The sequence below is a fragment of the Xenopus tropicalis genome, chromosome 7 (genome assembly GCF_000004195.4).
Source record: "Xenopus tropicalis strain Nigerian chromosome 7, UCB_Xtro_10.0, whole genome shotgun sequence".
Lineage (NCBI taxonomy): Eukaryota > Metazoa > Chordata > Amphibia > Anura > Pipidae > Xenopus > Xenopus tropicalis.
Genome location: NC_030683.2, coordinates 127,478,593 through 127,505,388, shown reverse-complemented (window position 1 = coordinate 127,505,388; position 26,796 = coordinate 127,478,593). Strand labels below are relative to the sequence as shown.

The following is a 26,796-nucleotide window of genomic DNA, read 5'->3' as shown; positions in this document are numbered from 1 at the left end:
AAAGGAACCCGGGCATCAAAGAAGAGGTAGAGTTGGATAAAATGGCAGATGAGTTACCAGACCAATGGAAAGGGTGTTAAGGTGCTTGGAGCAATTTTCGAGATAAAGAAGAAAAAAAGAGAGACCATAGAATGTTCGAAGCAAAGGAACCCAGGCATCAAAGAAGAGGTAGAGTTGGATAAAATGGCAGATGAGTTACCAGACCAATGGAGAGGGTGTTAAGGTGCTTGGAGCAATTTTCCAGTTAAAGAAGAAAAAAGAGATACCAAAGAATGTTCAAAGCAAAGGAACCCGGGCATCAAAGAAGAGGTAGAGTTGGATAAAATAGCAGATGAGTTACCAAACCATGGAGAGGGTGCTAAGGTGCTTGGAGCAATTTTCCAGTAAAAGCAAAAAAAGGAAGACACTTATATCTTACCATTTATTTACATTACCATATCTTACCATTTATCCCTGACACCATCTTAGAATGTTCAAAGCAAAGGAACCCAGGCTTTAAAGTGAGTTGGTGGCACAGTTTGCCAACTCTGAAGATGACATGCCCACTAATTCTGGGAGTAATAGGGGTTCTTGCTTAGAGTTTGTGTTACATTTCATGACATAAGCCATAAGACATAAGTATGGGATTCCGTTAAGAAGCTGTGTGGCTTAAGGTCATCCCATTTTGGGTAAGCTTTTTCACTCCTGGTTTGCTGTATGACTTAAGGCAGGGTAAGGGCAGGGATCCCCAACCTTTTTTACTTGTGAGCCACAGTCAAATGTAAAAAGACTTGGGGAGCAACAAATAAGGGCTGTGATTGGCTATTAGGCAAATGTAAAAAGACTTGGGGAGCAACAAATAAGCGCTGTGATTGGCTATTAGGCAGCCTCTATTCACCCTATCAGCTTACATGGGGCTTTATTTTATTCAACCAAAACTTGTCCCCAAGTCAGGAATTCAAAAATAACTCCCTGGTTTGGGGGCACTGAGAGCAACATCCAAGGGGTTGGGGAGCAACATGTTACCCCCGAGTCACTGGTTGGGGACCACTGGCTCAAGGTCACCCGTTTTGGTAACCCTCTTTTCACTCCCAGTTTGCAGACCCTAGCCTTTAAGTGGTGGACTGAAAAAAATGTTGCGTCATCTATTCTATCCGACAGACCACATACTCCATGAGAGACTACTGAAAAGTATTCTGCCCCAATCATAGAACAATTTAGATTGCAAAAACTTATTATAAAGTATGGAAACACTATAGTAGTGTTTCTGAAGCAAACACACAACTTTTACCAGCATGGGTCAACAGTACATTAAATTTTAATTAATTTAAAACATTTACATTTTTGTTTAAGTATCCTAAGGTCCGCAACGTAGTATCCAGTCTCTACAGCATTTTTTTTTTACTGAAAACAACCATGAGAATTTGACATACATTTGATCATGGTAAAAGGACATGGATACGGATGAATGGGAATCGATTTGGTATCTTGTGTGAGCCCACATAGCGTTGTTTGCTCCTGCAGCTGACCCCAAGTGTTTTAGAGCAGGGGTGGCCAATACGTCAATCCCCCGTGGATCTCTGGTGGACCGTGATTAAGCTGGGGATGTGGAAGTGCTGCATGAATGCATACATTCCCGACGCAGCGTACGTACGCATTCACGCTGCACTTCCGCATTCCCCAGTCATCGGCCAACCAGCGATGGAAAAGGTCTGGCCACCTGTTTTAGAGGGAGCGGACATAAGGGTACTATGTTCAATGTGTGGTGACAACACGCCAATGTTCAAAGATACTGGATTAGAATCTAAAACATGATACGCTCAGGGGCCTATTTATTAAAGTACGACAGGTATGAAATACAAAAAATTTGTATTTGATCGTACTGTGTATATTTTCGTATAGTTGCGTGACTCTTTCGTATTTTGCGACAAAATCATATTGTCACACCGAGTATGAAAGTATTAGATTCATTCAAGCTTGGGTATGGTGACTTTCCTTGGGCCGGGTTGGAACTGCAGAGTGCCACTGAGTCCTATTGTACCCAGTGCCTACTTTCACCCAAATACCTCAGCACATAACCCATGCTTATCAAACTAGTCCTTTGCGCAGGCACCTTCTTGTACCCAAAGACATACCTTAGCGCCTGTCCCTAAATTTATATATCATTTAAAAAAAATAAGTATTAAGTCCAAGTATCTACTAAGAAGATCGATTGGTGTCTACTTGTACCCAAATAACTCAGCCCCTACCCCTAAATTCTTACTACCCATTGGTCTTAGCGCAAGCACCTACTTGCACCCATACAAATACCTTAGCACCCAAGCCTGGACTGGCTGCTGTAAGATGCCAGACAGTCACTATTTAGTGACCTGGTGTAGGGCTGGGCTGTTTGGGCCTCTGTGTAAATTAAATGCCAGGGTCTATTTTGAATCTCAGTCCAGACCTGTCAGTGCCTGTCAAATTCTTACTTCACATTAGTCTATAAACTCTTTTATACAGACACCTACTTGCACCCATAGAAATGCCTCAGTGCCTGACCCTAATTTCTTACTTTAGTCAATAAAATGTTATATGGACACCTACTTGCACTGTGTGTGCCATTAATTTCTTACTTTAAATTAGTTGATCAAAATCCTTTGTACAGGCACCTACTTGCACCCATAGATATCTCAGTGCCTGCCCCTAATTTCTTACTTTAGTCAATAAAGTCGTTTGTACAGGCACCTACATGCACCCATAGATACCTCAGTGCCTGCCCCTAATTTCTTACTTTAGTCAATTAAGTCCTTTGTACAGGCACCTACTTACACCCATAGATACCTCAGTGCCTGCCCCATTGAATTTCAATAAAATCATTACAAAAGACAAATTTTTTACTTTTAATTAGTCAATAAAATCCTTTGTACAGGCACCTACTTTCACACATAGAAATACCTCAGTGCCTGTCCCTGATCTCTTACTACACATTAGACTATAATGTTCTGTTAGAGGCACCTACTTGCACCCATAGAAATGCCTTAGCACCCGTCCCTAATTTCTTACTACACATTAGACTATAATGTTCTGTTAGAGGCACCTACTTGCACCCATAGAAATGCCTTAGCACCCGTCCCTAATTTCTTACTACACATTAGACTATAACATCCCTTATACAGGCACCTACTTCCACGCATAGTAATACCTCTCAGTGCCTGCTCCTAATATCTTACTAAAGGTGGCCATAAACGGACCGATTTTTTACTTACAAACGACCGATTCCCGAACGATCCGATGCTATCGTTAAGTTATCGTATAGTTGGTGGTGTACGAACGATCGTCGGCCCACTAAACGAGCCGACATTATCGTCCCCAAAATCGATCGGCCAGGTTTAAAAATTTTGGTCGTTTAACGATAAAATCTGCCAGTTGGTGTGAGTGTCAGACATTTGTCAGACATGTCACGATTGCCAGCAACGACATCGATCGTACGTAGATGTACGATCGTAGGTATTTTACGATAATGATGCGACAAAATCTTTCCCGAATTATCGTTGCCCGTGGATGGCATATCGTATGGGAACTCGATCGCCATACGATCGTTTGTCGATATAATCGTTCATCGCACAACGAGCGAAATCGCCTCGTGTATGGCCACCTTAAGTCTACAATGGTCTCTGTACAGGCACCTACTTGGCCCCATAGTAATACCTCAGTGCCTGCCCCTAATCTCTTACTACACATTAGTCTATAATGGTCTCTATACAGGCACCTACTTGCCCCATAGTAATACCTCAGTGCCTGCCCCTAATCTCTTACTACACATTAGTCTATAATATTCTGTTACAGGCACCTACTTGCCCCATAGTAATACCTCAGTGCCTGCCCCCAATATCTTACTACACATTAGTCTATAATGGTCTCTATACAGGCACCTACTTGCCCCATAGTAATACCTCAGTGCCTGCCCCTAATCTCTTACTACACATTAGTCTATAATATTCTGTTACAGGCACCTACTTGCCCCATAGTAATACCTCAGTGCCTGCCCCCAATATCTTACTACACATTAGTCTATAATGGTCTCTATACAGGCACCTACTTGCCCCATAGTAATACCTCAGTGCCTGCCCCTAATCTCTTACTACACATTAGTCTATAATGGTCTCTATACAGGCACCTACTTGCCCCATAGTAATACCTCAGTGCCTGCCCCTAATCTCTTACTACACATTAGTCTATAATATTCTGTTACAGGCACCTACTTGCCCCATAGTAATACCTCAGTGCCTGCCCCTAATCTCTTACTACACATTAGTCTATAATGGTCTCTATACAGGCACCTACTTGCCCCATAGTAATACCTCAGTGCCTGCCCCTAATCTCTTACTACACATTAGTCTATAATGGTCTCTATACAGGCACCTACTTGCCCCATAGTAATACCTCAGTGCCTGCCCCTAATCTCTTACTACACATTAGTCTATAATATTCTCTATACAGGCACCTACTTGCCCCATAGTAATACCTCAGTGCCTGCCCCTAATCTCTTACTACACATTAGTCTATAATGGTCTCTATACAGGCACCTACTTGCCCCATAGTAATACCTCAGTGCCTGCCCCTAATCTCTTACTATATATTAGTCTATAATGGTCTCTATACAGGCACCTACTTGCCCCATAGTAATACCTCAGTGCCTGCCCCTAATCTCTTACTACACATTAGTCTATAATGGTCTCTATACAGGCACCTACTTGCCCCATAGTAATACCTCAGTGCCTGCCCCTAATCTCTTACTATATATTAGTCTATAATGGTCTCTATACAGGCACCTACTTGCCCCATAGTAATACCTCAGTGCCTGCCCCTAATCTCTTACTACACATTAGTCTATAATATTCTCTATACAGGCACCTACTTGCCCCATAGTAATACCTCAGTGCCTGCCCCTAATCTCTTACTACACATTAGTCTATAATGGTCTCTATACAGGCACCTACTTGCCCCCATAGATATACCTCAGTGCCTGCCCCTAATATCTGACTTCATATTAGTTAATAAAGTCTTTCATACAAGCACCTACTTGCCCACCAATATCCCCCGGCGCAAAAATAAAAAACTGACAACATTGCCCACAGCAGCTGCAGAAAGCATTGTGCCTAACAAAGTACCGCGCCAGCTGCCGTGTGAGGAGCTAACTGCGCAGTAACAACGCTTTATCCTCCCGCCCCTCCCTTTCCTCCCACAAACTGCCCGCCCCTCTGAGCCTTGTTTCTCTGTGCCCGCCCCTATTCAATTTGAAAACTCTTCCATGGCCCCGCCCCTGTGACGTCTCCCGCTCCCTAATATGTCAATCTTCCTACCCACTCGTCTCTAAGGCCCACCCACAAACCTTGACAACAGCTCCGCCCTCAGCAGTCTCAGTGTACAGCTGTCGATTGGCTGCAAATGGTTTTGCCGCCTCTTTGGAGAGCAACGATTGGCTGTTGCAGTTTATGGACAGGATGAAGCCAGAAGCAGCCCGTGTAGTACATTTCAGTGCCTCATTGTTTATTTTCTTCTAGTTATAGACGTACTACAAATCCCAGCATGCCCTGTGCCCCTTGTTTGTAGCTCTGTTTAAAGGCCTTTTACTGTACTACAGCTCCCAGCTTTGTTCAAGCTGTGGATGTTTATAATTGTACAGACTTTCTCTCTACTAATATAAAATCCATAGGTTGGCACTGAGGAGGCATTTGCCTGTGGCAGATACAGGGTGCACATAAGGAATAATGCAAGCCCCAACAGATTTATATGAAGCCTGATGTTGCTGAGCTATAACTCCCTGCGTGTTGTTACCATAGGCGGCTTGGGGTGCCACAGACTGTCCAATAGCTACTGGTGCCCCTCACACAAACACACTTCTAAGGGCAACTATACCTGCATGTCAGCATTCATTTTTATAAAGGATTATCTGCCCTGTACTGCCCTCTAGTGATGTTACATATATCTTTCTATTCTTACAGAGCCCCGGCGTTGCAGAACTATAACTCCCATGTTCCTTCACAGGCTGCTTCATATGCAACAACTAGAGGGCCCCCAGGCCGCTGCTCCCTGCTAAAGGTGACAGAAATGCCATTTTAATCTGAGGAATTTCAGCCTTGGCTGCCAGCAGGAAGTGGGTTCCAGTGTTATTTTGCAGCAAGGGCTTCCTGTTTGGGCGTCCAGTGCTGGGATATCATTCTGCTTTCCCTTTTATTTTGTTCATATCATATGGCAGCAATATTGAGCAATAACCCGTATGTGCTGGCAGGGATACGCCAACTCCAGTGATCTGGTGTTTTGTTGCTCACCCTGTCCGACATTGGATGGCTGTTTAGCAAGTGAGGGAATACAGGGTTATGGGCAGAGTCGGACTGGGTGGTGAAGGGCCCATAGCTCCCGCGCACCCCCCCCCCTTCAGGGGCAAGTGAGGGAATACAGGGTTATGGACAGGGTTGGACTGGGTGGTGAAGGGCCCATAGCTCCTGCGCACCCCCCCTCCCCTGCAGGGGCCCCCCTAACCCCCTTCGCAGGGCCCCCCCCAATGTCCTCCCCCGAGCGTGTGAATCTAACGCGTCAGGGGAGGAGCAGTCAGGCAGGGGGAGTGCCAGCAAGCTCGGGTCTGGGCCACCGGGGCCCACCGGGATATTTTCCTGTGTCCCGGTGGCCCAGTCCGACCCTAGTTATGGGAGATAGCGCTTATTACACGTTGCCCCAGGGACTGGTCCGGTTGCCATCTTGGAGTCAGGAAGGAATTGTTTCCCCTCTGGCAAATTAGAGAGGCTTCAGATGGGGTTTTTGCCTTCCTCTGGATCAACTATCAGTTAGGCAGGTTATATATAGGCATTATGGTTGAACTTGATGGACGTATGTCTTTTTTCAGCCTAACTTACTATGTTACAATCATTAGGGAGGATCCATTTCTGACTAGTGGGTAACTAAGAGGCATGTATAGGCCACACAAGGCAGCCCTGTGCTGGTCACTAAGTTGCTCCCAGTGGCATATTAGCCCTGATATTGCCCCTTGTGCTGCCCACAGACAGGCTGAGAGGGCATGTGTATATACTGTAATGGGGCTACAGGCTGCTTCTTCCCTTTAGCACCTATGCAGATGGTGGATTTAAGATGCAGGCCCGGATTGGCAATCTGTGGATTCTGGCAAATGCCGGAGGGGCTGCTATAAGATCCCATAGAGTCTATAGACACTATTTATTGGGCTGGGGGGGCTGTTTGGGTCCCTGTGCGTAAGTAACAGTCAAAGCAACACCCAATGGCAAAACCACTCTAACGAGGCCATTTACTAACCTTTTTTTTTTTTTTTTTGCTCTTATTCAGATTTTGTAGCTCTAAAAGTTACAGAAAAATAAAGTTGCAACTTTTTAGAGATTTGTTATGAGTCAGAAGTCAATGGCAGATGTCCCTTCTCTTCCCTGGAGGATCCTTCTTTTGTTTTGAAAAGGGTTTTGATTTTTGACTCTTAAGTCAGGGTCATGCCTATTCCCTTTCAGACTATAAGCTATGAGACTGCTGTTCCTGCTGAATTGTGCTTAGTACAGGGGAATCCCTATGTGCCATAGTTTTATGGTATCTCTCTGTACAGGCTATGAGCAAACTTAGGGGGCTGCTCCTGCTGAATTGTGCTTAGTACAGGGGAATCCCTATGTGCCATAGTTTTATGGTATCTCTCTGTACAGGCTATGGGCAAACTTAGGGGGCTGTTCCTGCTGAATTGTGCTTAGTACAGGGGAATCCCTATGTGCCATAGTTTTATGGTATCTCTCTGTACAGGCTATGGGCAAACTTAGGGGGCTGCTCCTGCTGAATTGTGCTTAGTACAGGGGAATCCCTATGTGCCATAGTTTTATGGTATCTCTCTGTACAGGCTATGGGCAAACTTAGGGGGCTGTTCCTGCTGAATTGTGCTTAGTACAGGGGAATCCCTATGTGCCATAGTTTTATGGTATCTCTCTGTACAGGCTATGAGCAAACTTAGGGGGCTGTTCCTGCTGAATTGTGCTTAGTACAGGGGAATCCCTATGCTGCCATAGTTTTATGGAATCTCTCTGTACAGGCTATGGGCAAACTTAGGGGGCTGTTCCTGCTGAATTGTGCTTAGTACAGGGGAATCCCTATGCTGCCATAGTTTTATGGTATCTCTCTGTACAGGCTAGGAGCAAAGTTAGGGGGCTGTTCCTGCTGAATTGTGCTTAGTACAGGGGAATCCCTATGTGCCATAGTTTTATGGTATCTCTCTGTACAGGCTATGAGCAAACTTAGGGGGCTGTTCCTGCTGAATTGTGCTTAGTACAGGGGAATCCCTATGTGCCATAGTTTTATGGTATCTCTCTGTACAGGCTATGGGCAAACTTAGGGGGCTGTTCCTGCTGAATTGTGCTTAGTACAGGGGAATCCCTATGCTGCCATAGTTTTAGGCATCTTTGGGGGCACAGATCTTCTCTGCTAAAGGGCTGTGGTTGCCTTGGGTTGGTACAGAAGCCCAATTCATGATATACAACATTTTTAGCCTACTTTTTTAGTTAGGCTTTAGTTCTCCTTTAAATACACTGAGGAGATTTGGACCATGGAGAAAAACTTGGATTTTCACTAGAACTTAGTATCCAGCTGCATAACTTCTCATTAGAGAGAACTGTCATTGGATTTTTTTAATTTGTTTTTTTCCCCATTCCGCGCAACTTTCTTTTATTTGTAAAGGCCAAGAGGTTCGCACCACCAATCAAAGTAGCAGCCATGTTGGAAACCTACTTGCTCTCTGGAGTGTAAAGCGGCGCCGATCCACTCAGCAACAGAAACGTCCGAGAACCCACAAAAGTAGGAACTTTCGTCTCTTAATCGCTTTGGAAAAGGCGATCTGCATTTGAGTGATTAATTAGTCCCTGAGTGCCCGCGAGGTATCGGCGGATGTCACTGGTGCGCAGCACAAAATACACATTCTGTCCCTATTCCGTCAGGGCTGGAATTTTGTCGCGCACCTCCTTCCTGCCTCTTCAACTCCAACTCCTCTGTTTTTAATGATTTTTATTATTTTTAATGTAATAATCTGGTTTGGAACAGTTCCCTAAGCCCCACCCCCTGCTGATCTGGCTGACTACTTTGTGACTCAAATAAAATGTAGTCGCCTGTCCTCAGCCTGCCTTCAGCCTGCCTCCTCCCAATCCCACAATTCCCTGCTGCACACGTGATGTCAGTAAGGAAAGGATCATCATCCCAGTGCAATGCATTGTGGGTTATGTAGTTCCTGCATGCTGTCTGTAAGCTGTGGAGAAGTTGTTACAATCTGTAACATCAGTGTTTTAGTCCCTCCTCCCCTGCCCAGATTTCAAATGATGCAGAAAGAGTAGAACTGTTTTGCAGCTGGGTTTCAGCATATAAAATGGGATTTATTCCTACTTTGTGAAGGAACAGATTACAGGGATAGGGATATTAGGGGTTTCTGTGTTGTGTGAGGGTCTTTAACACATTTTGGTTTGGAAGCCGGAGTTCACCTTCAAATTGATTATGAGTCACTAGATTTTTTCCGACTCCGACTTCAAAAATTGCTTCCGACTCTGATTGTAGGGAACCCAGGAGGTGTGCACAAAGAACCAGGGAAGGTCTCAAATTATTTATAGGTATAGTCTCACCAGTGTAAACATTGGGTTTGGGTGCACTTAACTAAACCTCCAACGTACAGGCTGGGAGTATAGCAATACATATAGTTACATAGTTAAGTTGGGTTGAAAAGAGACAAAAGTCCATCAAGTTTAACCCTTCTAAGTGAACCCAGCAAACACAAACCTATACTGACCTATCTATACACTCACATACAGACCCACACTGACCTCTCTATCCACTCACATACAGACCCACACTGACCTATCTATCCACTCACATACAGACCCATACTGACCTATCTATCCACTCACATACAGACCCATACTGACCTATCCACTCACATACAGACCCATACTGACCTATCCACTCACATACAGACCCACACTGACCTATCCACTCACATACAGACCCACACTGACCTATCCACTCACATACAGACCCATACTGACCTATCCACTCACATACAGACCCACACTGACCTATCCACTCACATACAGACCCACACTGACCTATCTATACACTCACATACAGACCCCCACTGACCTATCTATCCACTCACATACAGACCCATACTGACCTATCCACTCACATACAGACCCACACTGACCTATCCACTCACATACAGACCCACACTGACCTATCCACTCACATACAGACCCACACTGACCTATCTATACACTCACATACAGACCCCCACTGACCTATCTATCCACTCACATACAGACCCATACTGACCTATCTATCCACTCACATACAGACCCACACTGACCTATCTATCCACTCACATACAGACCCACACTGACCTATCTATCCACTCACATACAGACCCACACTGACCTCTCTATCCACTCACATACAGACCCATACTGACCTATCTATCCACTCACATACAGACCCATACTGACCTATCCACTCACATACAGACCCACACTGACCTATCTATCCACTCACATACAGACCCCCACTGACCTATCTATCCACTCACATACAGACCCATACTGACCTATCTATCCACTCACATACAGACCCCCACTGACCTATCTATCCACTCACATACAGACCCATACTGACCTATCTATCCACTCACATACAGACCCACACTGACCTATCTATCCACTCACATACAGACCCACACTGACCTATCTATCCACTCACATACAGACCCACACTGACCTATCTATCCACTCACATACAGACCCACACTGACCTATCCACTCACATACAGACCCATACTGACCTATCTATCCACTCACATACAGACCCATACTGACCTATCTATCCACTCACATACAGACCCAAACTGACCTATCATACAGACCCAAACTGACCAGATCATCATCCCAGTGCAATGCATTGTGGGTTATGTAGTTCCTGCATGCTGTCTGTAAGCTGTGGAGAAGTTGTTGGGATACTGACCTATCTATCCACTCACATACAGACCCATACTGACCTATCTATCCACTCACATACAGACCCATACTGACCTATCTATACACTCACATACAGACCCATACTGATCTATCTATCCACTCACATACAGACCCACACTGACCTATCTATCCACTCACATACAGACCCACACTGACCTATCTATACACTCACATACAGACCCACACTGACCTATCTATCCACTCACATACAGACCCATACTGACCTATCTATCCACTCACATACAGACCCATACTGACCTATCTATACACTCACATACAGACCCATACATCTATACACTCACATACAGACCCACACTGACCCATCTATCCACTCACATACAGACCCACACTGACCCATCTATCCACTCACATACAGACCCATACTGACCTATCTATCCACTCACATACAGACCCATACTGACCTATCTATACACTCACATACAGACCCACACTGACCTATCTATACACTCACATACAGACCCACACTGACCTATCTATCCACTCACATACAGACCCATACTGACCTATCTATCCACTCACATACAGACCCATACTGACCTATCTATACACTCACATACAGACCCATACTGATCTATCTATCCACTCACATACAGACCCACACTGACCCATCTATCCACTCACATACAGACCCACACTGACCTATCTATCCACTCACATACAGACCCCCACTGACCTATCTATCCACTCACATACAGACCCATACTGACCTATCTATCCACTCACATACAGACCCCCACTGACCTATCTATCCACTCACATACAGACCCATACTGACCTATCTATCCACTCACATACAGACCCACACTGACCTATCTATCCACTCACATACAGACCCACACTGACCTATCTATCCACTCACATACAGACCCACACTGACCTATCTATCCACTCACATACAGACCCACACTGACCTATCCACTCACATACAGACCCATACTGACCTATCTATCCACTCACATACAGACCCATACTGACCTATCTATCCACTCACATACAGACCCAAACTGACCTATCATACAGACCCAAACTGACCAGATCATCATCCCAGTGCAATGCATTGTGGGTTATGTAGTTCCTGCATGCTGTCTGTAAGCTGTGGAGAAGTTGTTGGGATACTGACCTATCTATCCACTCACATACAGACCCATACTGACCTATCTATCCACTCACATACAGACCCATACTGACCTATCTATACACTCACATACAGACCCATACTGATCTATCTATCCACTCACATACAGACCCACACTGACCTATCTATCCACTCACATACAGACCCACACTGACCTATCTATACACTCACATACAGACCCACACTGACCTATCTATCCACTCACATACAGACCCATACTGACCTATCTATCCACTCACATACAGACCCATACTGACCTATCTATACACTCACATACAGACCCATACATCTATACACTCACATACAGACCCACACTGACCCATCTATCCACTCACATACAGACCCACACTGACCCATCTATCCACTCACATACAGACCCATACTGACCTATCTATCCACTCACATACAGACCCATACTGACCTATCTATACACTCACATACAGACCCACACTGACCTATCTATACACTCACATACAGACCCACACTGACCTATCTATCCACTCACATACAGACCCATACTGACCTATCTATCCACTCACATACAGACCCATACTGACCTATCTATACACTCACATACAGACCCATACTGATCTATCTATCCACTCACATACAGACCCACACTGACCCATCTATCCACTCACATACAGACCCACACTGACCTATCTATACACTCACATACAGACCCACACTGACCTATCTATCCACTCACATACAGACCCATACTGACCTATCTATCCACTCACATACATAAACTCTATATACCAACATCAATACTAACTGTAGATATTAGTATCATAATAGCCTTGGATACTCTGCTTGTTCAAGAAATCATCCAAGCCATTCTTATGCGTCAATGTGAAAAACTAAATTGTGATTGTTAAAAAATCATCTTGTGCATATGTAACGAGTCTGAGTAATAATGAGTACAATTTTAATGCAATTTGCAATCAGTGCAGCCTGGCCAAATGACTTTTATCTGTCCCCCTCACACTGTGCTCTTTGTAGCCTTGCAGAATTGTACATTTTATATACTGCTGATGCCAGTACCCAGTAGAAGTTTAAGGCTAATAGCATACCTCCCAACATTTGAAAAATGAAAAGAGGGACAAAAAGATTTGGCGCGCGCAGCGCGTCAAAATTTTTTTACCACGCCCCAATTACCACACCCCATTTTTAAAAAAATTACTCCTTTTATATAGATCAAATGGCGGGTGCAGACGAAAATGTGCTATACCCTCATACTGAACAACCTAAGGAAAACAATATAGCAACTCCTACATTAAAATACAAATATAGAGAGAAGGCAGTCAGTTATAAGTGAGTTTTAACTAAGTACCAGTTTTGCCCCCCCATACACAGTGCCCCAATACACAGTGCCCCAATACACAGTAGCCTCCCATACACAGTAGCCCCCAATACACATTAGCCCCCCATACACAATAGCCCCCCCCATACACAGTAGCCCCCCCATACACAGTAGCCCCCCCATACACAGTAGCCCCCAATACACAGTAGCCTCCCATACACAGTAGCCCCCAATACACAGTAGCCTCCCATACACAGGAGCCCACAATACACAGGAGCCCACAATACACAGGAGCCCACAATACACATGAGCCCCCAATACACATGAGCCCCCAATACACAGTAGCCCCCAATACAGTGCCCCCAATACACAGTGCCCCCAACACACAGTAGCCCACAAAACAGTGCCCACAATACAGTGCCCCCTATACACAGTAGCCCACAATACAGTGCCCCCAATACACAGTGCCCCCTACCCACTGCACCCTGTACCTCCTACCTCCCACCTCCCATAGGCGCTTCCTCTGCTGCTTCGTTATGGCTCTCCTTGCGCTGCGCGACAGGCCCTTTTATAAGGTTGCGCCCCGTGCGTAATGACGTCACACCCACAGGCACAACCTTATAAAAGGGCCTGTCGCGCAGCACAAGGAGAGGCATAACGAAGGAGCCGACTAAGAAGGAACATCTCCAGCCTGCGGATCCCGCTGTGCTGGATAGTTCCATGAATGTCCCGCAATGCGGGACATTCATGGAACTATCCGGGACAGCGGGACGCGCCATAAAAAGCGGGACTGTCCCGCAAAAAGCGGGACAGTTGGGGGGTATGTAATAGCACAGTGGGGTCACTGCCCTGCTTTATGGCTGAGATTCTAGCTATCTGTATAACAGAGCATTCTGTCACAGTGGCACAGATCCTATCTGATCCCCCCCATTGTAAGCAGCAGTCCTGCCCTGCTTTATGGCTGAGATTCTAGCTATCTGTATAACAGAGCATACTGTCAAAGTGGCACAGATCCTATCTGACCCCCCCCCCCCCCCATTGTAAGCAGCAGTCCTGCCCTGCTTTATGGCTGAGATTCTAGCTATCTATATAACAGAGCATTCTGTCAAAGTGGCACAGATCCTATCTGACCCCCCCCCCCATTGTAAGCAGCAGTCCTGCCCTGCTTTATGGCTGAGATTCTAGCTATCTGTATAACAGAGCATTCTGTCACAGTGGCACAGATCCTATCTGATCCCCCCATTGTAAGCAGCAGTCCTGCCCTGCTTTATGGCTGAGATTCTAGCTATCTGTATAACAGAGCATTCTGTCAAAGTGGCACAGATCCTATCTGACCCCCCCCCCCCCCCATTGTAAGCAGCAGTCCTGCCCTGCTTTATGGCTGAGATTCTAGCTATCTGTATAACAGAGCATTCTGTCACAGTGGCACAGATCCTATCTGATCCCCCCCATTGTATGCAGCAGTCCTGCCCTGCTTTATGGCTGAGATTCTAGCTATCTGTATAACAGAGCATTCTGTCACAGTGGCACAGATCCTATCTGATCCCCCCCATTGTAAGCAGCAGTCCTGCCCTGCTTTATGGCTGAGATTCTAGCTATCTGTATAACAGAGCAATCTGTCACAGTGGCACAGATCCTATCTGATCCCCCCATTGTAAGCAGCAGTCCTGCCCTGCTTTATGGCTGAGATTCTAGCTATCTGTATAACAGAGCATTCTGTCACAGTGGCACAGATCCTATCTGATCCCCCCCATTGTAAGCAGCAGTCCTGCCCTGCTTTATGGCTGAGATTCTAGCTATCTGTATAACAGAGCATTCTGTCACAGTGGCACAGATCCTATCTGATCCCCCCCATTGTAAGCAGCAGTCCTGCCCTGCTTTATGGCTGAGATTCTAGCTATCTGTATAACAGAGCAATCTGTCACAGTGGCACAGATCCTATCCTATAACCTATTTTCTCATATCTGTAACCTTTTTGTGAGCTAAATGGGCCCTGACGAAAGGTTTGACCTTCAAGGAGGCTAGTACTGAAACTTTGATTCTTTTCCTCTTTGTGACAGTAATAATGTCACTCAAGGATAGCGCTTATCACCCCAAGGGCAGTTTTTTTTTTTTTAAGCTTTTTTATCTTTCTCTCTGTGTCCTCCATGCAGATTTATTCTCAGTATAAATTATTCTGCTGGCAGAAACCGTTCCCCTTCTAATCTAGGAGAGTGCCTGACCCTTGTCCCATTGTAAACCCTCTCTCCCTGCCTATTGAGCACCTTCGCTATCTGTCATGTCCCCTTCATATTAGGTTTAGCCCTTCCTATTGTACCTGGATCCGCCAGAGGTAGAGTCTCCAAAATGTTCCGCTAATGACGGCAGCTGGGAGATAAATGACTAATCTGACACTAATAAGGCGGTTAGCGGGAACCCGACCCGGCCGCCATTGTGCGGGGCTGCATGCAATTAATTCCGTCATTGTTCCCAACATGAGTCGTGTGGAGAGTATTTAATTGCAAGTTGTTTATGGCGCTTTGTTTCGGGTTTCATGTTCTAACAAACGCGGGCTTCGTCGCTCCCGGAGAATGAGACATAAATTATTCGGGTTAATATAATTAAACATAATGCAGGTTTGTGTTGCCTTCGTCTCATCTCGAAGCAGCAATTAAAGAACCAGAGAAATGTCCTTTTGCGTTAAGGCACCGTTTATTCCCATTTGGTTTGCGTTCCTCTGTGCCTAAAGGTCCCCATACACGGGCCAATCCGCTTGCTTAGCGATGTCGCCAAGCGAGCGGATCTTCTCCCGATATCCCCACCTACGGGTGGGCGATATCGGGAGAATCCAAGCTAATTTGATCGTTTGGCCCCAGGGTAACGACGGGTATAGGAAAAGTCGGTCCGGGGACCGCATCAACGAGCCAATGGGGTCCCCGATCCGACTAGATTTTCTAACCTGCCCGAAAGAGATCTGGCCGATTTCAGGCCAGATATCGGTCGGCAGGCCCGTCGGTAGTGCCCATACACGGCCCGATTAGCTGCTGAATCAGTCTAAGGGACCAATATCGGCAGCTACAATCGGCCCGTGTATGGGCACCTTAAAGCCTTCGTAGCTCACTCTTTTACTCATTTCAGACTTTTTGTGATCACTGGGATACCCCCCCATGGAGCCGAACACCCTACAAAGTGAAAGTGTTGGCCGTGTAGCAATTGCACATGGGCCGCAAACACGTTTTTAGACCTTTATTTTAGAATTTAATCTGATTCCTGGACCAACTGGTCTCTATTTCCATTGTTGAAACAAACGTTTCCCCCTTATTCAAAGGGTCCAAAGCTTGATACTGGGGCCTTAAGGTGACCATACATGCACCAATGATATTGTACCAAACCTCGTTTCGTAACGATTTTCAGTGCGTGTATGGCGGCTCAATGAGGCGAACGATATCGCAAAAGTCTGTGGATAACGGTCAACTCACCGATCGGCCAGGTTATAAGATTTTGATTGGGCGCCTTCAAAATCTATGTTCAGGGCTGAATCGTCAGGAGGAGGTAGAAATCCTATTGATTCAGCCCTGAACGTTAGTGGAGGGCGGGAATGATCTTTCATGCGACCGATGGTCACACGAAAGATCGAAATTGCTACAAGTATGGGTGGCCATACATGTTTAGGGGCAGATTTATCAAAATATAGGTTTTTGAGATGCAACAAATCCCGAATTTGGTTCCGGATGCGGCGAAGATTCAGCATTTTTCAGCAGGATTTGTATTTGGCTGAATACAATCGTGTGGCCAATCCGAATTAGAATCCCTAAAATCACATGACTTTTGCTCACATGAAGTAAAAAAAAAAAAACTATTTAACCCTTCCATAGCCTAGTTTCCATATGCAAATTAGGATTCAGTTCGGTATTCAGCTGAACCTATCACAACGGATTCGAGGTTTGGCTGAACCCCAAAATAATGGATTTGGTGCATCCCTAGTAAGTTTAGAGCTTATAAAAACCCACCCCATGTTCTATTCATTCCTATAAGAATTTAATAAGCATATTTATCAATTGGTCAGTCATTGATAAATACACTTCTAAGGAATAAATAGACCGTGGGTGAGTTTTTATGTATTAAGCTCTATACCCACGTTTCAATAAATCTGCCCCCAAGAGTTTAGTCGTCTTACGACGAATGTTCGTGTTTCGTTCATACGTTTTAATGCAGTGATCTTAAACTAACATTCAGTATCAAATTGTAGGTTTTTACAGATCTATATATAACAAATCACAGGATGTTCTGGTCTTTAATATTTGCCAGACACCCGGAAATGCATTGCAGGTCCACCAAGGATATTGTCACATACACAATACATGTGCAGATAACATCGTTATCCGACAGAAATTTTCTAACCTGTCCCATTGACTAAACGACCAATGACCAGGCTCCACCTGTTTGTTACCCCCACGGCATAAGTGGGTTATAGGAGGTTTCCTGCTGTGATTTCATTATCATTCTTCAGCAAAGGGCAGGGAATTCTCTGTGTGCTTCTGTTTTCCATAGCCTGAAGGCAAAGAACATTGGAACAAACAGATTGCAGCCCAGATAGAGAAACAAGGAAAGAGTCAGATCAGTAGGGTATAGCAGGTTATGTATGTGAGAAAGCAGCACAATGGCGTAACATTGGGTTATGGGCTAAGGGGGCCCAGCCTGAAGGCCAGTTAGGGGGGGATTTGGGGTGAGTGCTTATTTGTGCCCTGGGTACCCCTGGAACTATAGCAGGGTGACTGTTACCCCAATGTTTCTATATATCTGTAACCTTGTTATGGGCTAAGGGGGCCCAGCCTGAAGGCCAGTTAGGGGGGGATTTGGGGTGAGTGCTTATTTGTGCCCTGGGTACCCCTGGAACTATAGCGGGGTGACTGTTACCCCAATGTTTCTATATATCTGTAACCTTGTTATGGGCTAAGGGGGCCCAGCCTGAAGGCCAGTTAGGGGGGGATTTGGGGTGAGTGCTTATTTGTGCCCTGGGTACCCCTGGAACTATAGCGGGGTGACTGTTACCCCAATGTTTCTATATATCTGTAACCTTGTTATGGGCTAAGGGGGCCCAGCCTGAAGGCCAGTTAGGGGGGGATTTGGGGTGAGTGCTTATTTGTGCCCTGGGTACCCCTGGAACTATAGCAGGGTGACTGTTACCCCAATGTTTCTATATATCTGTAACCTTGTTATGGGCTAAGGGGGCCCAGCCTGAAGGTCTTTTAGGGGGAGATTTATGGTGAGTGCTTATTTGTGCCCTGGGTATTTTATAATATTTATATATTTATAATGGGGTGACTTTTACACCATAATACATTAATTATGCTGTGATTAGGGGGTGACATGCACTGAAAGTTAATAGTTACAGTAGTGCATTCTGGTGTGCAGATCCTAGAAGGACCCGGACTGCTACAGGGAATTTTTACTTTTCTATAAACTTTTAATATAGTATAGATGGGCAAAAGCTAAAACACTTTCTTTTTAATTGTTAATATTTCAGGAAACCACAAAATCTTAAGTATGACTCCTAATTGCTGCTTATCTTGAAAAACGACTGGAGCGAAAAACGCCGCATTTTTGCACATTTCATACCCACTCCTCTCTCTTTGGCCGCTTGGCCTTATATTTCTACATCGCTTTTCTTTTGCCTTGTTTTTTTAAGCCAGTTTTAACCATTTAAGCTGATTTTTTATTTTTAACATTGCCCGACGACTTCTGTCCCCTCCTCTCTGACTTTGTCTCTTCTCTTTGCTGGAGGAGTTAAATATATTTTTAACAATATAATTGACTCTTGGGGCTAAAGGGGAGATACATTTAGATAACTGTAGCCCAGAAAAGCCGGTAATAGAATTATAAAGAGCCTTGGAGAGAGAAAACAATCTCTCATGTTACAGACAATCACACAGAACTGTCTAATCCTTGGGGGGGGGGGGGATGGATTGCTTTGGAAAAATAGAACTATTGCCCTGACAGAGTTCCTTTAATAGGGGTTTTATAGGAATAAGGTGCAGTTTATAAACAAGGGGTATGCTGCGCCCTATAGTCTAGACAAGTACCAACTACTTGTAATGTACAAGTCCCCATTAACCCGATACATCCATTTACACGGTTCTGGTCCACCGACTGCATCGCTTGATTGGTCTCCGTGGCGATAGAACTCCGGGATGTGATTGGGCAAACCTCGCAAAGGAGACAGATGGACCAGGTTATTTTATTTAACGCAATAAAGATAAAATCAGGAGGAGGAGAGAATAAGAGAAGTGTGGGGAATACAGGAGACGGGAGAGAAGATCAGAAAAGAGAGATGAAGGGGTTAGTTAACCTTTTCACTGCCAGATTATCAGCGGGGGGGGGAATATAAGAGGAGGAAGTGGGAAGAAGCTGATGTATAAGTAGAGGAAGAGATATGGGAAAGGGGAGAGGAAGGTTGAGACGGAAAGAGGCAGAAGGAAGGGGGAAGAATGTAGAGGGGCTATAGATGAAACCGGCATTAAAAGGGCAATAACAATAATATATCCCTGGCCCTTTAGTCAGGTAGGAACCACTAGCAGCCCTCCAGCTACAGCTACAGCCCCCAGCATCCGTGAACTCCTATAGCTGGAAGCTGTAGTATAACAACAGCCGGAGAACATCAACTGTCCCCTTTGTGACTTGGTTGGCATCAGGCTGAAGAGGAGGAATGTCTGGAAGCCTTCACTGTGGTCGCATCTAGTTGGTGCCGACAGTCTCAATTCTCAAACAGCCGGAGGGCTGGAAGTTGCCCTTTCCCTGTGTAAGTGGATCAGGATCCAGTGAGCTGAATTGGGTTGAAATCAACAGAGATACGCATGAAGGAAAGGGAAAGTTCAATGGGAAAGGCGTCCAGGAAGGCACAGGAGCACTACTCCCAGCAGAGTAAGTAACTCCCCGCAGAGTAAGGGGCACTTAGACAGGGGAGGGGCATTGGGAGTGACATCCTGGGGAACAAACAGGATTCTCTGCTTCACAAGATGCCCATTGATTCACTTCTGACACAGGGACACAGGTAAGTGTTGCTCTTTAGTTAAAGGAGTTTTGGTTAAAAAAAAGGGTTTTTGTTTAATTGGGTTTGATGGATTTATCATAGAGAGAGAATAAATACAAGAAGCTGAATATGAGTGAGTAAAGCAGGAAAGTGTATCTGATATTTCTCTATGTATAGGTTCCTTTGCCTCAGTGTACATTGGGGGGATGAGAGGTGCCGGGGTCCCCCCTCCAGAGGAGTCATATACTGAATGATCTTTGCAAGGAGGGGGATTCTTAGATTTTCCGAGGGCTGAAAAGTTTCTGTTAAATGGAAATTATATTGAACCTGACTATCCCCCCCGGGAGTATCTCACACTTACTATTCAAGGGGAGAATCGATCCATATGAAACTGATTTGGATCAAAGAGATTCTGAGACTGTGAATCCTTTCTCTACTTTGTAACCCCTAGTGAACGAGAGGCTGCGTGGGGGATTTGAACCCTATAACATTGCGGAATTTACCCGGGAGAGATTATATTATTACTATCATTGATCCTGCCTGACTCAGTATGGCTTTTATTGAGGGCATTTGCACCGGGACACAACTTCTATTGTCCAGGAAAGATAATTGGTAAGTGAAAATTATGTATTATATTTATATATTCTTGATTGTACACCTTTGAATTAACTTTTAGTATGATGTAGAGAGTAATTCAGAGACAATTTGCGATCGGTCTTCATTTTTTATTATTTGTAGTTTTTTAGTTATTTTATTTTCAGTTCAACAGCTCTCCAGTTTGGAGTTTCAGCCGCTATTTGGTTGCTAGGGTCCAAGTTACCTTAGCAACCAGGGATGAGAGACTGGTATATGAATAGGAGAAAAGTAAGTTACAAAAAGTAACAATAACAATAAAACTGGAGCCTCACAGAGCAATAGGGTTTGGCTGCCGGGGTCAGATTGGTTGCTATGGGTTAATGCCCAGGTGCAAATTTGCCCAGTGTTTATAAATGAACCCCACCATTTCTCAGCCTGTGGATAAACAAACGACAACTCCGCTTTGGGTTGTTTCTGCCCCTGCAAGGGCAATTTTGTCCTGGGTGCAGACACATGGGGCAGTTTTTGGAGCAAAAATTCATTCTCTGATGTTTCCAATCCAAATTCAGCCCCAGAATATGGTAACCAAACTCTGCATTGAGTATGTTCATGTGGCACCTTAATCAGCATTTGCACAAGATTTGTCTGTTCCCTCCAGGCGACTATAATTCCTTTTTTCCATCTGTCAGTTCCCAATCATTCCTCTATCTCTGTCTCTGCCTTTCCCCTGGGCATGAGAGCCAGAAAACGAAGTTATGGAACATATGGCCTCAGGGGAGATCCCAATGCAAACAGGAGCCATAGAAGAATAGTATCATATTCACTGTAATTAATTCCTCCTGCTGCTTCTCCATCATTGCAGCATCTCTAGGCGTCACATTCATGATTCCTTAGGGTGAAGACACATGGAACTACTAGTAGCAGCTACTTTTCATGGCTACTAAAACAGACAATGCTGATCATTTACTGATAACGTGTGTTTTAGCAGGGGCATTTCTCAGTATTGTCTATAGCAGGGTATTTTCTGGCATTAAGTAGCCATGACAAGTAGCTGCTACTAAGTAGCTCCGTGTGTCTTCACCCTTAAGGTGCCCATACACCTTCAGATCTGCTCGCTTGGGGATGTCGCTTCATCTAAATAAACCATTTTCATATAAATATACATTTTTAGTAGTATGTGCCATTGGGTAATCCTAAATAGGAAACTGCCATTTTATATACTAAGGGCCGCCCCCTGGGATCATAGGAGTCACAGTGCACACAAACAAGCCAAGGCACACATACATGCTAGGCCCCATCAGCCAATGAATTCACCTGTTACTCCCATACTACTTCCTGTTACAGTTAGAGCTGCATCACTTCCTGTCAGCTGATCTCTGAGGGAGCACACAGCCCATCACTAAATGGCGGCTCAAGGGAAAGGATGTAAAAGGGCAATATTTACTGATATATATATTCCAGTTTGGGGAGATTCTTTAATAGGCCACTTAGTTTATATTATGTTATCTGTTGGTTAAGTAATCATTCTGGGGGTATAGTTTTCCTTTAAATATGGGCTTTTTTTTAATCTTCAAGACTTGGACAAAGGTTCCTGTGTATTTGGCCTCCTATATGAGGACTTTAGCCGTCTCCTAAACAGCCTGTGTCTATCAGTTTGGCAGCTGTGTCATTATTGTCACAGGGTTGTAATAGCCCTATGTGTGTCAGTGTCTGTTTCCTTTGTTTTAATAAGAATCCATATCTGGGCATTTGTTCTGTTCTGTTTCTGTTAGTTATTCCTGGCTTATTGGAACTGTTGGTGCCCATTTTTCTTTTGACTCATAAAATAGTTCCCTTATTAGTCAAGCAATCCCATAAAGGTATTATTTAAAGGGGTTATTCACTAACTTTTAGTATGACGTAGAGATTAATATTCTGAGAAAACTTGCAATTGGTCTTCATTTTTTCATTATTTGTGGTTTGTTTTTTTTTTCAATTATTTCACATTTTGTTCGGCAACTCTCCAGTTTGGAATTACAGCAGCTATCATGTTGCTAGGGTTCAAGTTACCTTAGTAGGGAGTGGTTTGAATGAGAGGCTGGTATATGAATAGGAGAGGACCTGAATAGAATAATAAGGAATAAAATGTAATAATAACAATAAAACTGGAGCCTCACAGAGCAATAGGTTTTTTGGCTGCCGGGGTCAGTGACCCCCATTTGATACCAGGAAAACTCCCGGTGGGCCCAGGTGTCAGTCGGCCCTCCTGCTCCTGATCGTTTGGCTTGTTTCATGGTCATTCCCTATTTCTGAATTGGAACAAAAATGAAAAATAGATGCTAACATGTAAATAAAAGAGACTAGGAGAATAAAGAGGTTGGGTGAGGAAAGGAGGTAAAATAGTTTGGAGACTGGGCCTATAGTCTAAGGTTTTTTTGTTGGGCCCCTGAGGTCCCAGTCCGACATTTCCCAGAAATAAAAAGCTGTATAATAAAAGTCTTTTTTCAAATTAAACATGAAACCCAAATTCCTTTTTTTTGTATTAAAACATCCATACATATTTAAAAATCCCAGCCATCAATTGCTCCAGTCAGATAGGACTCCATTTATCTACCGTTTTGTTTCAGCCCCAGTGGCGGAACTACCAGGGGTGCAGGGGGCACCATCGTATATGGGCCTGGCTGCACCCCCTTCACCTGGGCCCCGTTAGCACTAGTTCCATTATTGTACAGGCCCCCTCTGACCCATAATAGCTTGGTATTATATAGGTTATATATTATACAGGTTATATGCCAATTTCTGGTGTCTCCTATCAGCACTACATGTACAGGTATGGGATCCCTTATCCGGAAACTCATTATCCAGAAAGCACTGAATTACGGAAAGCCTGTCTCCCATAGACTCCATGTTAATCAAATAATTCTGAATTTTATAACTGATTTCCTTTTTCTCTGTTGTAATAAAACAGTAACTTGTAATTGATCCCAACTAAGATATAATTACCCCTTATTGGGGCAGAACAGCCCTATTGGGTTTATTTCATGGTTAAATGATTCCCTTTTCTCTGTAATAATAAAACAGTACCTGTACTTGATCCCAACTAAGATATAATTACCCCTTATTGGGGGCAGAACAGTCCTATTGGGTTTATTTAATGGTTAAATGATTCCCTTTTCTCTGTAATAATAAAACAGTAACTTGTAATTGATCCCAACTAAGATAGAAATAACCCTTATTGGATGCAAAACAATCCTATTGGGTTTAATTGATGGTTTATTGATTTTTTAGTAGACTTAAGGTATGGAGATCCAAATTACGGAAAGACCCCTGATCCGGAATACCCTTGGTCCCAAGCATTTGTGATAATGGGTCCTGTACCTGTACTGTATTTTACTAGTCAGGGTCAGACTGGCCTGCGGAAAGTACCAAAGGATCTCCTAGTAGGCTCCAACCATCATCTATAATCCAGGGGCAGGACTAGGGGTAGGTTGCTTAGGGCACCCGGTACTGACTTAAGCCCTTATTTCTATAGTACTACCTACACCTAACTATTGTCCAACAAAACAACATTTGTTATGAAAGTATTTTACTGTGATGTTAAAGGGGTTGTTTACCTTTCAGTTAGCTTTTAGTATGATGTAGAGCAGTGATCCTCTCCAGTTTGGAATTTCAGCAGTTATCTGGTTGCTAGGGTCCAATTTACCTTAGTAACCAGGGAGTGACTGATATATGAATAGTAGAGAGGCTGAATAGAAAGATAAGTAATAAAACGTAGAGAGTAATATTCTGAGACAATTTGTGATTGGTTTTAATTTTTTATCATTTGTAGTTTTTTGGTATTTCATTTTCAGTTCCGCAGCTCTCCAGTTTTGAGCTTCAGCAGCTATTTAGTTGCTAGGGTCCAGGTTACCTTAGCAACCAGGGAGTGGTTTGGATGAAAGATTGGTATATGAATAGGAGAGGGGCCTGAATAGTAAAGAAAATGACAAAAAGTAAGAATAACAATAAAACTGGAGCCTCACAGAGCAATAGTGTTTGGCTGCCGGGGTCAGTGACCCCCATTTGAAAGCTGGAAAGAGTTAGAAGAAGAAGGCAAATAATTCAAAAACTATAAAAGGTAAAAAATGAAGACCTATTGAAGAGTTGTTTAGAACTGGCCATTCTATAACATATTAAGAGTGAACTACCCCTTGAATTCTTTGAATAAACTCCTTTTGCCTTGCACTCATCACATGAGGTCTAGTTCAGTGCCTCCCTGGCCAATCGCTGCATCATCACCCTTGTGACAATGTGGCCTGCCCCCATGACATCACTGCCCCGTCCAGTGACATCACACCCCACCTCCTTGCCCAGAGTTCTGGCAACCCTAGTTTCAATGGCTGAAAAGTATTTAAACATCACGCAAATGTAACCACTAGAGGTCACTATTTCCTTACAGCCTTTGAATGGAATTTCCTTGTCTGAGTAACTAGCAGTAATAATCGCAGATATACGAATAAGCACCATTATGGCAGAATAAGCCAGGCCAATACCAGAGATAAAGCGAGCACAAACCTGACCTATCAGGGTACGTGTTATTTCCAACATCTGCTGGCCGTGACGCGGCAATGTAATGTGGATTAGTGAGAGCGCAGTGAGTACGGTGTGTGGGGCTCAGCGTTCCTTGGACAAGTACTAGGTGCCCCGTATCAGCTTTCTGGGCAGGAGAGATAAAGTGGGGGAAATGAGCAGCTGATGTTCTGGGAGATACGAAGGGGATTTAGTGGGATAAAGTGTCATCGATGCCATGATAAACTGTCCGTAACGCAATGCGGCCTGATTACGCCCTTATCTCTCCGTTTTTATCCTGCGCCCATCAAGCCTGTGTTGTTTTGGGTCAGTGTCCCGCTCATTTGGCAGCTCTGCCCGTTAGTTTGTCTTCTGTTTGCCAGTCCTGCTAGTAATGGATCTCTACAAAATACTAATACAGGTAATAGACCTCTTATCCAGAATGCTCGGGTTCTGGGGTTTAACCATTAAATAAACCCAATAGGGCTGTTCTGCCCCCAATAAGGGGTAATTATATCTTAGTTGGGATCAAGTACAGGTACTGTTTTATTATTACAGAGAAAGGGGAATCATTTAACCATTAAATAAACTCAATAGGGCTGTTCTGCCCCCAATAAGGGGTAATTATATCTTAGTTGGGATCAAGTACAGGTACTGTTTTATTATTACAGAGAAAGGGGAATCATTTAACCATTAAATAAACCCAATAGGGCTGTTCTGCCCCCAATAAGGGGTAATTATATCTTAGTTGGGATCAAGTACAGGTACTGTTTTATTATTACAGAGAAAAGGGAATCATTTAACCATGAAAAAACCCAATAGGGCTGTTCTGCCCCAATAAGGGGTAATTATATCTTAGTTGGGATCAAGTACAGGTACTGTTTTATTATTACAGAGAAAAGGGAATCATTTAACCATGAAATAAACCCAATAGGGCTGTTCTGCCCCCAATAAGGGGTAATTATATCTTAGTTGGGATCAAGTACAGGTACTGTTTTATTATTACAGAGAAAAGGGAATCATTTAACCATTAAATAAAACCAATAGGGCTGTTCTGCCCTCAATAAGGGGTTTCCGGATAACGTATCCCATACCTGTAATAAATCATTCAACATATAAGGAATAGCTTGTCAGCCTTCTACTTACAATTTCTTCATCATAGTTCCAGCAGGTATATCCATATAAATGTCTCCTCCACTGA

The 26,796-nt window shown here is 44.1% G+C and overlaps 1 protein-coding gene and 1 long non-coding RNA gene across 3 annotated transcripts in view; one reads left to right on the top strand and one right to left on the bottom strand.

Annotated features, from left to right (window-relative positions):
- Positions 1-3,624: 3,624 nt before the first annotated feature.
- On the bottom strand, positions 3,625-5,032 carry LOC116412428. Its single transcript, XR_004223691.1, has 2 exons — positions 4,217-5,032; positions 3,625-4,135 (listed from the first exon to the last, which is right to left on the bottom strand). It is a non-coding gene; the product is annotated as an uncharacterized LOC116412428 (long non-coding RNA).
- A 14,990-nt stretch (positions 5,033-20,022) lies between these two features.
- Positions 20,023-26,796, top strand: part of gramd1a (GRAM domain containing 1A) — a 99,044-nt gene continuing 92,270 nt past the window's right edge. The window contains exons 1-2 of one of the 2 annotated variants that reach the window (XM_031905432.1): positions 20,023-20,513; positions 20,944-21,104. The gene's annotated coding sequence lies outside the window, so the exon portion shown is untranslated. The remainder of the gene's footprint in view (positions 20,514-20,943; positions 21,105-26,796) is intronic. The other variant, XM_031905431.1, reaches the window with a different exon arrangement.